Here is a 13029-nt window from a genome sequence, read left to right on the forward strand (position 1 = left end):
AACTTCAGCTCAAGTCATGATCTCATGGTTCATGAGTTCGAGTCCCATCTCAGGCTTTTTGCTGTCAGTGCAGAACCTGCTTCGAGTCCTCTGTCTCCCTCTCTCTCTGCCCCTCCCCTGCTCGTGATCTCTCTCCCTTTCTCTGTCTCTCTCTCTGTCTCTGTCTCTCTCAAAAATGAATAAACATAAAAAAGAATAGACTACGAATATAATCAAGCCCTCAGATATAAATACAGGGTCATAGAGCATAAAGAAATATGTTAAATAACACGTGAGACTAGAGTAAAACCAAAACAGAATATGGCGAGTCCTACAGGACAAACTAGACGGTTTCTGTAACAAATAAATGGTATGGAAAGAAAAGGAGGGCAACTATTACGGATTAAAAGATACTTAAAAGAACTATCAATTAACTGTGATCCATGTATCTTATTTGGATCTTGATTTGAATAAACTACATAATTGAGGCAACATGGAAAATCGAACATGGGGATGATATTGAACAATTACTGTTAATTCTGTTGAGAGTGATAATAGTATTTTAGTTCCATAAATACAAAGCATCTGTAGGGGCGCCTGGGTGGCTCAGTCAGCTGAGTGTCCGGCTTCGGCTCGGGTCATGATCTCACGGCCCGTGAGTTCGAGCCCCGCGTTGGGCTCTGTGCTGACGGCTCGGAGCCTGGAGCCTGTTTCCGATTCTGTGTCTCCCTCTCTCTCTGCCCCTCCCCCGCTCATGCTCTGTCTCTCTGTCTCAGAAATAAATAAACTTTAAAAAAGAAAGCATCTGTATATATTAGAAATACATGTTGAAGTATTTATGTGTGAAATTACACACCATACCAGGAAACATAAAACAAGATTAAAAGATACCCATCATTATCGGAGTTTGCGTTTCATACATCTAGTTCCATTACACTAGTCTCTATTTTTGTAATTTTTTGAAAAATTTGAAATTTTCCATAGTAAGAAGTTTTTAAAATGGTTAGAAACAAGGTGTGATAAGTATGGACCTTGACACCTTACCTTGTGTGTAAAGGGGACACAATGTGCTCTGGACACATGGTCAGTTTTGCATTCAAGAGGGTTGGACATTCACTAGTGTTTGCTGAGGTAAGTAGATGAAGAGGCCAGGTTAGAAACAAGGGCGCGGGACAGGGGCTTTTCCTTAGCTTTCCTTGGCTGAGTAAGATGGCATAATAGAGTTTCTGCCACCCTTGCTGTGATCACTGGCATGGTAGCTCGGATGGTCCCTGCAAACGTGCTCAGGGTTTGGAATTAGTAGACACCTAGTAAATGTTTGTTGAATGAATGTGGGATGCTATGAAGCCCGCTGCCTACAGGATGTGCTGTGAGGCATTCCAAACAATCCGCCCTCACTCCGAACTCTCTCACTTACAAGTATATCACAATGGCTAGAATGTCCGCAATGACAGACACTCCTTTGGTCCGTGACCTTGTTACAGGAATCGTTCTTAGACGTGGAGTCTCTGGGCAGGGGCGTATAGTGATTTGTTGTAAGGTAAGCGGCAAGCTGTGACTAGTGATAGTAAGCACATCTAAGAGAAGAGTATCATTAGTCTTCATAGTACAAGGATATTAGCATAACCAGGGAGTCCCGCATGGAGCGTAGCAAGAAAAGGGGGGGCATCTGCTGTCTCACTTTGGTCTTCAAAGGTCCCAGTGGGTTCATCCCAGCAGGATTTGGTGTGCAGCCCCAGGCTGCAGGGCCCACTTAGCCCTGCTGCGACCCCTGACGGACCCCCACCACCTTAATCTCGCCCACTCCCTGCCGTCTTGGACCCACATCCAGCCTCTGACCTGAAGACACAGTATAAGAAGTTCCTCCAAGTGACTCCCACTCGTTGTACTGGCAGAGGAGGCAGCATCTAGCTTCCCTTTGCTCTGATCCCCTCATAATCAACACCAAATAATACCATACCTCATGTTCCGAGACTCTAACTACGTTCGTGTTTTAACATCTGTGAAGTCAGGGAGACTTTTACAATCGATGACATCTAAGTTGGATGAAATACCTAGTAATGGTTGACCCAAATGAAGTACTCCGTGCCAAGTGTGGGGTTCTAGGAACTTGACGTGAATTTGTTACTTAATCCTCATGATAACTCTGTGAGGCGGGTCCTAATATTAATATTATCCCCATTCTAGAGGTGAGGAACCTGAGGCACGACGCACAGAGCTGGTGAATGGCGGAAGGAGGAACATGCATGCTGTGTTCCCAAACATGGCTCCTCTCCCGAGCCCCACAGTAGGGCCCACTAAGTTTCTGCAAAGAGGCTGAGGTGGTGCCCGGCTGGTGCCCTTCCTGCCCAGCCCTTGGGGATCCCCCAGAGCATCCTGGCAGGGTCCCTCTGGCCACCCACAGCCTCTCTCTTCATCTAGCATACATACAAATGCTGTCATTCCTGCATGTGCCGTGGTCCCAACCTGGTTGGCAAACGTGGCACCCTATGGGGGACCTTTGGGGGCCAGGCTCGCTCTTTTTGTTTTCCGCTGCCCAGGATTCGGTCATGAACCCCAGTGTGGACCCTGGTTCCCTGCCTCCTACCACTTCCCCTCACTGGGGGGTGGGGGGAGAAGCCCTACCCCCCGGGTACCCGCTCTCTTGGCTGGGACTCTTTTCCCCGGGCAATGAAAGATACTCAAGACAGCTCCCAAATATGGACCCAGAATGCTGACTGCCACCCAGACCCCACCCTGGCTCACTGGGGCGCAGGTGGGCCTGCATGCCCAGGGACAGCCATTGGATGAACGGACCCCCAGCCCCTGTCCAACCCCCCATGCCTGTCCCACTGAACCTGTTTTGGGAAAACCAAACCGGCACACCCAGTCAGTCAGAGAAAGACAAATACCGTACGATTTTACTCACATGTGCAATGCAAGGAACAACACAAATGAGCAAAGGTGGGCGAGGGAAAGAGAGACAAAGCAAGAAACGGACTCTTCACTGTAGAGAACCGTCAGTTACCAGCGGGGAGGTGGGTGGGGGGGATGGGTGAAACAGGTGATAGGGATTAAGAAGTGTCCCTGTCGTGATGACCACTGAGCAAGGTGAAAGTGTTAAATCACTATATGGTACACCTGAAATTAATATAACGTTATACGTTATATATATATGTTACATATTATATACGTTATGTAATACTATATATAAATATAAATATAATTTATATAACACTATATATAAATTAATATAACACTATACGTTAACTAACTGGAATTTAAATAAAAACTTTTAAAAAATACCTCACGTTCCAAACCAAGCCCCAGGCCTTGGTCAAATTCTCTGTCCCCAGCCTCAGGAAGTTTCCAGAACCTGTCAACCATTGGACAGAGAAATCCCCAATACACCCCGCTCTCCCTGGAGGACCCCTCTCCCCACCCCTAAAAAGAAGCTCCCAGATGATGGAGGCCACACCCCCCAGCCTGGCTTTCCTAGTAGGACAACATTCATCCATCTGCCTCCTGGCCATGGCTGGTCCTGCTCCACCAGCTCCCTGAGAAGCTTCCAGAAGGCCACGCAGGCTGGTGCCTAGAACCTATTTGGACAAGGTCAGTCCCACCCTCCGACCTGGGGGCTGCCTCCTGCAGGGGAAGACATTATTAATACCTGCTTTTTCACTGCTGGGCGTCCGGGCAAGTTTTGCTACTCACACACGTGCATACATGCACGCATGCCCGCACACATGCACGCATGCCCGCACATGCATGTTCCCCTTCCTTCTGCTTCCACACCATCTCTGAGGCTTTCTGCTTTTAAGAGTCCCCTATTGGGGAGCCTGGGTGGCTCCGTCGGTTAAGCGTCTGCCTCTTGATTTCTGCTCAGGTCGTGATCTCCTGGTTTGCAGGATCGAGCCCCATGTCAGGCTCTGTGCTGACAGTGCAGAGCCTGCTTGGGATTCTCTGTCTCCCTCTCTCTCTGCCCCTGCCCTGCTTGCGTGCAAGCAGCAAGGTCTGGAAGGACCTCACCCCACCTTTCCCGACCCCACCCCCACTGCCATTCTCACCCTCACCCCAGTACAGGAGCATAGAACTTTCTAGAGATAGAGCAGAAGGGAAGAGTTTGGAAATGGCCAGCGTAAATTGCCAGTGTGGGTTAGTCAAGCAAATGTTTGAGAAAGGATGTCCTGAATTTTCCTTAAGTCTCTCTCTCTCTCCCAGGACTGCTGAGACGCAGGAGCCGTGGGCCAGGGACCATGTGCCCTGTCTCTCCACGTGTCCCCACCCTTTGCAGTTGCCAAGTCTATCCCTCGCTCAAGCATTTGTTCCCATTTTTGTGACATGACTGGATGGCCTGAGACCCCCACTGGTCATTTAATTGCCCTTCTCGACGGTGGTCCTCTTGCCTCCAAATGTACATCCTGAAATCCAGGGATGCTGTGGACTGGACTGTATCCCCTCCGAATTCACATGCTGCAGCTCTAACCCCCAACTGTGAGTGTATTTGGAGAGAAGGCCTTTATAGAAGCAATTTAGGCTAAATGAGATCGTAAGTGTTGAGCCCTAATCCTTTGGGACTGTAGCCTTATAAGAAGAAAAAACAACCACTCTCTCTCTCCTTCACCTTCTCTTGCTCGCTCTCTTTCTGCCACGTGAGGACACAGTGAGAAGGTAGACGTCTGCAAGCCAGGAAGAGCTCCCACCAGAACCTGACCAGGCTCTACCCTAATCTCAGACTTCCAGTCTCCAGAACTGTGGGAAAATCAATGTGTGTTGATTAAGCCCCCCAGTCAGTGGTGTTTCTTCATGCAGTCAGAGCTGGCGAGGTTTGCACCCTTCTCTTGGCTCAGCACTAGAGTCTAATTCATACGAGTGTGGGATCCTTATTTTAAAGCAGCCAGTGGTGACCCCAGTGCCTACAGGGACTGGGCGGTAACATAAAGATACAAAAAGGCCAAATGTCCAGTACAAAGGTGGCAGGAGACCATGATGGAATGATTCCCCTTGTCCAAAGGGGTGGCCACAGCTCATCACCAACTGTTGCTGTCGGGATACGTTCCAGTATGGCCAGATGGAATGTTTAAAAAGGAACTGGAAACGCGGATTGTTAAAGTAATATGTCAGCTGATTTTTAAAATGCCGGCGACCACGTCAAAAGTTTTAAGACAGCAACAAAATAAAAAACACAACAACGCAAGAACAACAATGGCAGACCTCTTTGTGGGCTAGCTCTGGTCCGTGAGCCATCTAGTTCACCATCTCATTTGGAAGGAACCTCCTGGACAATTCTGGAAGCCAGAGCAGTGATTCAGATGGTGGGACCCCAGCAGTAGGAAGAGGCCTGTGCGTGGCTAGGGGGCATAGATGTGGCCCACCGGCCTCACCGTGGGGACCTGGCTGTCTGGTGCAGGCTGGCTCTCAACTGTGGCTTCCCTCATCAGTGGTCATGCAGGTGCCTGTGCCCCATGTACTCCCCAGGGGCCAGGACCTCCCATCTAGAAGCAGCACAAGAGCAACCAGCCTCGGCCCCAGACTCACTTTGCCCGTGCGCTATGGCGACGCTCTTCCAGAAGCCGATCACGATGCCTACACGGGCCCCTTCCCTCCACCTTTGACACTTCCCGGTGGTCTCCACCCGCGACGTCACACCCAGCTGGAATGCACTGGAATGAGCTGGTACAGGAGGCAGAGAAGTGCGGGACAGCAGCAAGAAACCACAGGGAGCTGAGGCCAAAGCCTCGATCCAGGGCGTGCTTGGCCAAAACATGCTCCAGGCACCAGGACGGCTGCCAGAGCAGACTCACCTCCTCGGGGATTCCCAGTAGAGGCCTGAGTCCTCATCTAGGCTGGAGACATGCTCAATACGTACGGCTGAGGAAGGTCCAGATAGGGATCTAGAGGCCGGGCTTTGGGAAACACCAGTGCCGTTGGGTGCCCTCCACCCTGCCTCCCAAGGAGGACGCGGACGAGACCTGCCACGCAGCGGACTTTGGTTGCCCAGAGGGCCGGAGGCTGCAGTCTCCGGCGTGTCAGAAGCATCCTGCAACCCCTACTTTATCCCTCCAACCCAGACGAGACAAAGATTGGACGCCAGGCAACAAAATCAGGGTACAGAACCACCAGTGGTTTGTGTGAACAAGCCGGCATTAAGGACCTAAACCAAAAGTGACAAGGAAATCAATTACAGGCCCGAGGGGGCTCCGCTCCCACCGAGCTCTCACAGCCCCTCTCCTGCCAGCACCGGTTCCTAAGTGACTGTTCCATCAGGCCTTGTGTATTTGAATGTGTTCATTATATTTTAATATGATTATGTTCAATCCAGCAGACTGAAACAGATTTGTCCAGATGTATAATTAGTTTCTAAATGCTTATTATTCTTGGTGGCAGAGTTGGCAGAGGCTTTGAGAATGGAGAGGAGTCCATTAACTCCTCTTGTTCATTAGTCATGGTTGTGGGGACTCATCAATAGGTCTGGGGTAACCCTGGCTTCCCTGGGACACACGGGCCTCAGACTCCGTCGCGGTGATCTTGTGCTCTGAGCCCCACCCAGCGATCGCTGGGTCTCCAGGTTGACCTGGAGCTCCTCCCCCTCTGCCTGCCGGTTCCTCCCCATTCCTCCTCTTTGGGAGGAGCTCTGTACCCCCACCCCAGGGGTCTGGAGGATGGCAGTCCCCGCATTCACCACGGTGTCCCTAGCACTTAGCACAGGACCTGCCCGTGGCTATATACCCACCACTCCTGGGCACGCCCAGCTCACCTAGGGCTCCTGGAACTTGAGAGAGCTTTCCAAGGGGACAACTCTTTTAGACAAACCCTATCTTGATGGGGCCTTCAGTGGCTCAGGCTCTTTACATCCTAGATGGTGACTTTGCTTCCTGGTTGGGTAGACCGGCCGACCCACTGAGAAGCAAGGAAGAGAGACGGTCCCAGGAACACTTGGTTTTCCCTCACTGATGCCCAGGGGTAGCTCTGGGCAGGGCATTTGCTGGTCATTTTTAACTCAGGGATTACGTCTGGGTCTTCCTGAGTAATCCTTGGACGCTGGGCTTGGGAAGTACTCTTAGTCCTGACTATGGGAATACTATCCCAGCTCTGTTTCTGCAGCTGGCCTGGGAGTCATTCCAGGGATCTGCCCCATCTTCTGAGCATTCCCAGGGTGTGTATACAAATCAGGGTTCACTATAACCCTAAGCCTAACCCTAACCTTAGCACTGTCTGAAGACATAACCAGAAAGCAGCTTGGGAAAATAAAGCAAGGTGCCACAGACACTTAAGTTGCATATGTGGGCTTTGCTCCAGCCCAGGAAGAAATAGCTACCCGATCTCACCCTGCACCCCGCAGGCCGCACGACCTCTCACAACCCCAAACAGGTACCACTTTTCATTAGGTAGATGCTGCCTGGGAGGCTTCGTTCACTGCCGATGGATACCTGAATTTCAGGGCTCCTTTACCCCTGACTGTCATGGGCTGGGGCCAGCAGGGCAGAGATGGGGACAAGCTGGGACTCACCTGAGCACCTGGTCCCTGGGATAAGGGACTTGCCTCTTCTACAACACCCAGCAAAGGCAGTAGAGCTTCAGAAAGAGACAGGCTGTTTTATTTCCCCAGATTCCTGGGCACAGAAACTCGGTGAGGCGGGCGGCGGCGGCGGGGGGGGGGGGGGGGGGGGGGCAGCGGGCCGCCCCGCCCGCCAGGTCATCATGCTTCATTGCCCAGGGCCTTGGCAGAGCAGGTGCTAATTCTGGGAGCTGTTCTGGCCAGACTCGTGAGCGTGGGAGACCACAGCCCCCTGGCTGTCTAAGAGCTTGAAGGGAGGGGGCCCGTGCTGCCTACAGATCCACCCTTTGGAGAGGGACCCCGGCTGGTTGTGAACCTCCCTCTCCCATCCTCTGCCCCTAACTAGTCTCCTCTCTTCAGGGGACCATCAGCCCAAGTGGCCCTTGCTTCTGGTGCCAAGCAGCACCTGGCATTGTGCTTTGAGCTGATTTAAAACGTTCCTTTCCAGGGAGATTCAATTTCAATACACATTTATCATTTATGCTGTTAATGCTTGCTCTTAACCCTTCGTGTAAATTTCCACCGTCTTCTTCCTCTCTTTTCACCTTTTTGGTTTTACCTTCTTACTTTGTTGGCTCTCTCTTTGACACTAATCGCATCAGTTTCATCGGATTTTCATCACCTCGTCTTTATTTTTACTGGGTGTTTATTCAGAATGTGTGTGTCTCGTGTGTTTCCTTTTCTCTTTATTCTCTCTTAGTTTTCTTTCCATCTCAAACTTCGACTTTCCTACTTTCTGCCATTCCTGCATCCCTGTGCACAGGTAACCCTCTATTTACCTTCATGGCTTTTTTTTCTTCTGCTTTTCCGAGGTGCTAATAGGGCAAGTCTACCCCCAGGGCAGAAAGTGCCAGGCTGCACACATAGGTCAAGGGAAGAGGCTCCTTCCTTCACTCTGTCCTTGGAGAGCTGGCTCCCTAGATAATCTCATCCCAGGAGACCCCTGAGACACTGCCCCTGAGCCAGGGCAAGAATTATTACCTCCCTAGAGGGGGCCCATGTACTCTCTGGAAAGGGCCTTGCATCCTGAGGGCCCACACCACGTAAGCATTCTAGAAGGAGGCCTCACATTTTATAATAATCCAGCTGCTAGAAAATACATGCATCTAAATTTGTGCCTTCCTGCCAGCTGGCAGGAGGGGCCCAGCTTCCTGCCCCTGAGCAGGAGCCCCCAAGATTGGCCAACGCTCAGGAAACGCAGCGGAGACAGACCGGTACTGATCTGTGTCACATGTATCGAATTTCAGACCGGGACACCTTGTCTTATGGGATTTTGAGAAGACCCTTCTGTGGGGCAGGCCCTCCAGGCCCGGCTCCACAGAGAGACAGATGGGGCCAAGCAGGGCTATTCTGCTGTGACCACTGAGCTGAAATTCCCAGCTGAGGAATAGTCTCTTGGGAACCACCCCGTCAACTTCATCTAGGGCTTTGTTTTGGGGACAGTGACCAGCTATGGCCAGCACTGACCCCGCTGTATGCTGCTTATCTGCCTCGACCCTGCTGGGGCCCATCACCCACAGTGCAGCCTGCGGTGGGCTGCAATTCTCACCCACAACTTCGTCCCCCCCAACCTAGGTGGCCAGGCAGCCTGCTCCTCTGCAAAGCCACAGTGATCTTTGGAAAGTATAAGCTACATCACATCATGACTTGCTGAAAATTCTTCGGTGATTCCTCATCCTATGTGGAACAAAATGCCAGTGCCTTACTGTGGTCTATGAGGCCGTGTGTGATGATCTAGCTGTCGTCCACCTCTCTGACCGCCCACTCATCCCTGCCACCGAATCCCTTCCTCTCCAACGCACGAAGCCCCTTCTTCCCTCAGCATTTGTATACCTGATGCTCCCCCTGGAGGGCTCACACCTAGATCCATGAATGCCTGGCTGCCCCTTATCATTCAGGTCTCATCTCAATGTCACCTCCTAAGAGGCTGGCCCCAATCATTCTTCTACCCACTCCGCATACACGCTCCAGGCACTCTCTATTTTTTGCCATCACAGCACGTGTCACCATCCAAAATGATCTCCATCTACCTACCCACCTGCCTATCTATTTATTTGCTAAGCTTGGGAGTTCTGCTTCTATTCATCACAGAGTAGCTCGTATTAAACCAACTCTCAGCTGTAAATAACAGTCATAACAAATAGCGGTCATAAATTCTGGGCAATACGTAAAAGACTCTAGTGCTCAAAAGGCACTGAGAGTGACCAAAAGTAGGAAGACACTGAAGGGGAGTTGGAGTGGAAAGAGCGAAAGTCTGAGCGAAACTGAGCAGCTTCCTGTTTTTATGGCTTTCACCCAAGGGCAGCCCCCCAAAACCATCAGTACCCTGTGAGGCCAGACACTGAAGTCTTACTGCTGAGGAATCAGAAGACAGAGTTGAGGGCATCCCCGGCAGCTAGAAAGGATGAGAGACGCCCCAGAAAGGAGAGGATCACAGAGGGAGGGACCCAAATCTCATGAGTAATGCTGTCAAACCTCTGGTTGACCCCCAAAGTCCACACGGACAGGGCAGACTTGAGCAGCCCAGCCAAGCTTCAAAGAACTGAGTGGACACTTCAGCCACCATCCAGCTAAAACAAACACATTGACAAACAAATAAATACTCTTCAGATGAACATAACAGAGCCCAGAGTCTCTACCGCATATCATTCGCAAAGTCCAGAGCACAATTCAAAATTACTAGATGTACACACAAACAGAAAAACATGATCCGTACCCAAGAGGAAAGGTAATTGATGGACACCAAGTTGATTCAGACTTTGGAATTAGCACCAAGTCATAATAGGCAATATTTGCTACATTTTTATTATCTGTATGTCACCACTAGCATGTGAGCTCCGTAAGAACAGGAACCTGTTCAGTTCTGTCCCTTTCTCTGTCCCCAGCTTTTAGAATAACAAACGATGTATAGAAAACACCCCAAAACTATAAACATGGAATAAAGCAAGATTGTACTTTTTCCTCCTTGTTTTCTATCTTTATTACTTGAGGTCCCTCCTAGATGAACTGAACGCTGACAGAGAACAGAGCAATCTTATTCTTTTTTGAACAGAGAGCACAGTTTTATGGTCATGAATTACTAGTGGCTGTTATAGACAAGTGGCTTTAATCTCTAATTGCTGTCAAAAAGAAAGGAGGTAGACCAGCTATCCTGAAACCCAACGTCATTGTTTTTCAGAAAACATTCTTCATCACTTAGCTGCCGTCGGGTCCAAAATATGTATGTAAAGTTAGCTTGCTCTAGGACCTGGGTGTTCAATTTGTGCCCAGTTTATCTCAGAGGAAATTATGACGTCCATGGTTAAACGTAATCGGTGTTTACGGGGACGTTAATCACTGAGGTAGATGTTTACATTTTTTCTGGATCAAACTTTTTTCTGCCACAGTCAGAGTTTGGGAAGTTGTTAGACCCTTGGTCTGGACTCTAGATGGGACCCCAAATTCTCCTCGAGGAGTTTCCCAGCCCTGCTCAAGGGCAGGGTGATATTCAAAATTGGTAACAACCCATAGGGCGCAAACTCTGACCGATCAAAATGGATGCCAGTCAAATACCAACCAATCAGAAGAGATACCAGCTCTAAGGAACTGGTCCGCCAGGAACTGCATCCTGCCTAGCATTCTGTTCAGGAGGGTGTCCTGGTCACCTCCCCAGTCTCCATGAGAGAGTCAGTGCCACCTCCAGCTCTACCAACTGTTAAAGCATATGGGGCTGGACCCAACCAGCAGCCCAGGGCAGCTGCCCTCCAAGTACTTGTCAAGGAGAATTACCTCAACCTTCACTGCTCAAGGCTCATGCTGTTGGGAGAACCACCGCCCATCAAGTCAAGTCCCTCCCTTTTTCTAAACTGTAATTGTCAAGCTACTATTAGCAGTGGGAGACCTCTTTCTTCAAGTCTTACGAGGAACCCCAATGTGAAAAATGAAAGGAACAAAGTGGAGAGGGTGGGGTGTGTAAACCCCAGTGCAACCCCCTCCTTTACCATCTCCCTTACACACACACGTGCACGTGCGCACACACACACACACACACGCACCTTAAACACTGCAGCAGCCTCCGACATTACACCACAGAATCACTCATCATGGAGAACAGCTTGAAGGAAAGGCAGCCTGTCAGAGGCTTAACTCTGATTAGGATTGAGTCAGACCTTCAGAGAGTGTTTGGGGTAGCTCTGTCTCCCTAGCCGTGCCCCCCACCTGGAGGAATGTTACAACAGTCTGCCCTATTAAGTTCCTTGCCATCTGGACTGGCGGTAAGGCGGGTCAGGACGCTGCTGGTCGCACTGCACTGTGACCCGTTTTGGGGGACCTGTGGGGGAATATTTCTTTCTGCCTCCAGTAACACGAATACCTGTGCCTCTCCGGAGCAGCTGGTTTGCTTTTCTCACACGGATGCTGGGTCTGCAACCAAAGACTGCTTCCCTCTCTGTGTTGGCTCAGAGAAAGCCCAGGGCTGCCCTGGAGTTCACCTCTAGCAAACGCAACAGGGTCTGATGTCATGGATTTTGCGTCCTAACCTCACTCCTGGCTCCAGCCTTGCTTCCTCAGTCTTGTTTTCCCGGGGTCTTATTTTCTCCGTCCATTTATTTGTTATTGAATTATGTCTTGCACTTGGACATGCGTCTTTGCAACCTGCCCTGCACCGCATCCTTTCTGGAACTAGGTGGAAAACATATAAATGGATCCTAAACGTGCACCGTGGCTCTCCTAAATTGGCCACTTTACGATCTCCTTTAGCAGGCACCAGTTCTCACACCGGCAATTTCACTGTCTTTTAAAACAGGAAATCACTGCCCGGCCGAAGAGACAATGCTGATGAACTAACTAGATTCCTCTTTATTACAGACTCATGTGATCTTGCCATCTTGTGGGTGTGAAGCACCGCAGCACCAGTGTGCGGAGGGGAAGTGCGGAAGGAGTAAACCCATCGCTCACCCAAACCCAAATATTTGAATCCATTTACTCCTCTCCCTACACCCCTCCACGGACTATGCTAAGGCTTTGATGGGGCAGAGGGCAGAAGAGGGAGGACTCAGGTTATGGGACAGTCTCAGTGGAGCTTAAGTGTCAATTTCTACTCGTACAGTTTCGTTTGCCTCCAACTCAGCGACCAGAAGGGCGAAAAGCAATCTGAACCATCCAGTTGTCTTTCAGATACAGGTTAGTCTCCCCACAGCTCCACGCCGGGAAAGGCAGCCTTAGCTCCCAGGGTCAGAGAAACGGGTGAACGGGTGTCTCAGCAAAAGCAGCACATGCACAGGAAAGCAGGAGCTGGACCACTGAGTGTCCTCCGCGGTTCGTGTGATGCCGAACTCCGAGGCTTAGGTAGCAGCTCCGCTATATACACAGGGATGAAATAGAGACGATCTGGAGGAAAATACCTCCCGGAAGGAATGTAAAACCAAAGACCTCTCCCACACTGGCCCCACGCTTCTCAGTTCACCCGGGACCACACAGATGCAAGGCTGGGAGCCGGGGGGGGGGGGGGGGGGGGGGGGGGGGGGGGGGGGGGG

At 50.6% G+C, this 13029-nt stretch overlaps 1 protein-coding gene across 5 annotated transcripts in view; it reads right to left on the minus strand.

Annotated features, from left to right (window-relative positions):
• Nucleotides 1-13029, minus strand: part of CALN1 (calneuron 1) — a 532439-nt gene that overhangs the window by 498761 nt on the left and 20649 nt on the right. The window contains exon 1 of one of the 5 annotated variants that reach the window (XM_040456204.1): nt 7469-7557. The exons of the other annotated variants lie outside the window; for them this stretch is intronic. The gene's annotated coding sequence lies outside the window, so the exon portion shown is untranslated. Of the gene's footprint in view, nt 1-7468; nt 7558-13029 lie in introns of those variants that run through there. 5 annotated transcript variants of the gene reach the window in all.

This window comes from Herpailurus yagouaroundi, unplaced genomic scaffold (assembly GCF_014898765.1).
Source record: "Herpailurus yagouaroundi ecotype Mexico unplaced genomic scaffold, PumYag 216, whole genome shotgun sequence".
NCBI classification, from domain to species: Eukaryota; Metazoa; Chordata; class Mammalia; order Carnivora; family Felidae; genus Herpailurus; species Herpailurus yagouaroundi.